At 39.2% G+C, this 3,772-nt stretch overlaps 1 pseudogene; it reads right to left on the bottom strand.

Annotated features, from left to right (window-relative positions):
• Positions 1 to 301: 301 nt before the first annotated feature.
• Positions 302 to 2,224, bottom strand: LOC109377248 (probable ATP-dependent RNA helicase DDX5 pseudogene; annotated as a pseudogene).
• Positions 2,225 to 3,772: the final 1,548 nt, after the last annotated feature.

Below are 3,772 nucleotides of genomic sequence, written 5' to 3'. Positions count from 1 at the left end.
TGTAAAGGGTTTTTTTTTTTCAGTCTTCAAATGCTTTTTTATCGGATGGCTGTGCCTTGCCTTCATTTACTATATTTCAAATCATTGTACATTTTGGTTTGTAAAAACACTGTCTGCTTTTTCTAATAATTTTGTTTTTAAAACCCTAAAAACTGTTTCAGGAATGTAGAGAAATATCCAACTTAAGTAGAGAAAATTACACTGTAGTTGCTGCTGCACTACAGTAATTTCTGATTTCCCATGTTTCTTAAGTAACTATTTTGTCTGATAACACAATATAAAGACCTATGAAAAACAGACCTTAACATATATTTCTAAGGTCTGATTGAGAATATCCTGTTGGCATTGGATAACCAATCATAGGCGCAGCTGCAATAGCTTTATACCATTGTGCTTCTTTGGAACATGACTTCCATATTGCTGAGTGCTATCATAACCATTCTGATAAGTCCCTGTTGGATTACCAGTCCTAAAATGGGTCTGTAAACCAGGAGACAGAAAATTACTTCCAAAGCTCCCTTTGGTGCAATTCGCAGCACTATAAACACTATTCTGGGTTTTGCCCCCAAATCTCTCTTATGCAGACTAGAGTAAGCACTGTCGTAATTTTTCCTGTCTCTAAAGGTCTTAAATCCACCCCTTTTGCTTGCAGAGTATCTGTCCCGATGGTCATCCTTCATGCCTCCTCTACCCCTGAAATGACCAGAACCTGTCTTCCACCAACTGAAGCAACTTGGGATTAATTGCTTGATTAGCTTCATGAAGCACAGAAATAAGTTCACTTACTTGCTTTATGTTATTGGGTGTAAAGAAAGTGAATGCTGTGCTTATTTTGGTACTGCGAGCAGTTCTTCCAATTCGATGAGTATAATCCTCTGATGTGTTAGGGCACTCATAATTAATGACAAATTTCATGTCTTTCACATCTAGCCCTCTGCAGGCCATATCTGCCGCAATCAGAATAGGAGGTTTCCCGTGTTTGAATTCATTTAGAACCCAGTCACGTTCCTGCTGACTCTTGTCACCATGGATACCCATGGCAGGCCACTCACCTCTCCTCATTTTTCTAGTAAATTCATTACATCTTCTTTTGGTTTCAACAAAAACAATGGTTTTATTCTCCTTCTCACTCATGATCTCTTTCATTAGACAAATACGTTTTTCATTCTTTTCTCCATCATGACACACATCCACAATCTAAAGAATGTTGTGGTTTGTGCTCAGTTCTAGTGCACCAATGTTTATATGAGTACAGTCTTCCAGGAAATCTTCAGCAAGCCGTCTTACTTCTTTTGGCCACGTCGCACTCCACATTAGGGTTTGTCTGTCAGGTCTTATCTGATGCACCATCTTCCTTATTCTGGGTTAGAAGCCCATATCAAGCATTCTATCTGCTTCATTAAGGACAAGATAGGGGGCTCTTCTCAGATTTGTTTTCCCACACTGAAAAGTCAATCAGTCTTCCAGGTGTTGCAATACATATTATATTTCCACACCTTTCTCCAAATCACATATTTGTGGTCCCTTGGGAACACCACCATAGATGCAAGTAGACTTCAATTGACATGCCCTACAGTATTTAGCAGCTACTTGCTGTATCTGCTGGACCAGTTCCTTAGTTGGTGCGAGCACCAAGCAAATTGGCCCGTCACCTCTCTCTAGGAATGACTGATGATTGATGTGGACAATGGCAGGCAGCAAATAGGACAACGTTTCCTGGATCTGGTCTGTGCTACTCCAACCATATCCAATCCACTTAGAGCAACTGGCCATCCTTGATCCTGAATAGCAGTGGGTTCAGTAAAATTCTGTCTTGCAATTATGTCTATGACATTTTCATAGAAATTAGCTTCATAAAAATTCAGAACTGGCTTTGGGCAGTTGTGACCTCTCGCTGTAATTTCTGTGCTGCTTCTGTATGTCTCTACCTCTTGCACTGTGCGCCTCACCAAGTCAGGGTGTTTTTGACAAAGAGTCTTCTCAAATTTGGGCAGCTCATCAAGATTCCACTTCTTTTAAATGAATTTCTCCCCGTTGTTTCCAAACTTCTTTTCTGGTAAGGGCCCTGCCCTACTTCCTCCAAATCAAGGTGCACCAAACCCTTGATCCCAGCCGAGGTCTTGGTCACCTGAATAGCTCAACATGGAGTCAACGATTTTATGATTGCGGTTGGCAGGAAATGAAGTGGCGAGACTGGGGTGCGATGAGTCACTGGAGGTGGCTTCGGAGACAGCGAAGCTTTGCCGGGGCAGCAGTGGGAGAGGGACAGGCGGCAGGAGCGGCCACTGCTCTGCAAGAGACTGGTGGGAATGAATGAGGTCGTGAAGATTTAAGTCTATGAAATTCGCTGTGAAAATAACATTAGCAATATCTCATTGGTTTTGATATGTAGTATTTTATTGTCAATTCATATTTATTTTTTCATTTCAATCTTTGATGTACTCTTTGATCGCCAGAGTTTTTAATATTTTTTTCCAGTTTCCAAGTGGCATGTTGTTGTTCTGTTTTGTTTCTTGTTGTTATTATCTAGTTTTATTGAATTGCAACAACCCTGTTTTTTCCAAATTAGGTTGCATCCTGAGGTACTAGGTGCTAGGACTTCAACATATGAATTTTGGGGAGACACGACTCAAAGCATAACACTGCCCTTCCAGTTTTATTGTTCGTGCTGCTTCCCAGTGAGCCTTTATTTCTGTTACTTTTGTTTTTCTTTCCAATTTTTTTCCCCTGAGCTCTGCCCTCATTTTTTATCTTATTTGATTGTCTCCTCATTTCTTTCTTGAGCTCTTTTATTTCTGTTTTTAGCTCTTGTTTTAGAAAGATGATATTTCCTTAATATTTTTATGCTTTTGGTCATACTTTCATTTACAACATGAGAATATTTTTCTCGTGTGTTTTCTTCATTTATATTTCTTTTGTTCCTCTCTTACTATTTTATAATATTTTTGTATGGCTCTAATGCTGGTTCATTATTATTATTGCCCATCTTTATATGAGGTGATGTCTTCCTGGAACAGCTATTAGGAGGTTCGTGTGGGAGACAACTACATCAGTGGTTTGATTTAATTGATAGTTTTGCAGTCAATTTCGTGTGACACTCGGATTGGCGTTGTGTGTTTAGCTTTTGCTTTTCTCATTAAGTAGAAATTAGCAGCTGCAGAGCATGACATTTCTGTTTTTGCTTCATGCTGCCTAACAGTTTGCTTCTTGTATATACAATATACATTTATGTCTCCACTTCAGCCCTGTATTCTCTTCCATTTTTTAAGGAAAACACATCCATGGAAGCTCCCATAATTAGACTTGACAACCTGACCCCTTGGTCTAAATTAGGGTGTGGTGCTTTCTTCCTGCTGAATGTGGAGAAGTCTGCCCTCTGCCCTCTACTGGTTCTCCCTAGGAACTGCAGAAACTTTGTACCTTTTGCTCTGTAGGATTCTAGACAAATCAAACTTTCCACCTAGTGGAGTAAATTTTCCACATTCCTCATGGCTATCCGAGCACATGAAAGGGTATAATGAAATGGAGTGTGGAACTGTATCTTGTACATCATATTACCATATTCCAATGGTTCTGAAACTTTTATTTACATAATATGTATGAAATTAGACTATAACTTATAATCAATGGAATCATGCAATTGCTATCAGTATTGTGATATGGTTGTTATTGCTTGTTCATGCATGAACTTAGACATAGTTTCCATAATGTTACTTCTGTAGAATTACGTGCATTGTTGTTCTATGCGTTGAATTTAATTGACATGTAAACG

This window comes from Hipposideros armiger, unplaced genomic scaffold, assembly GCF_001890085.2.
Source record: "Hipposideros armiger isolate ML-2016 unplaced genomic scaffold, ASM189008v1 scaffold_1340, whole genome shotgun sequence".
Lineage (NCBI taxonomy): Eukaryota > Metazoa > Chordata > Mammalia > Chiroptera > Hipposideridae > Hipposideros > Hipposideros armiger.
The sequence above is the reverse complement of the archived record's forward strand: the minus strand, read 5'-3'. Positions and strand labels throughout refer to the sequence as shown.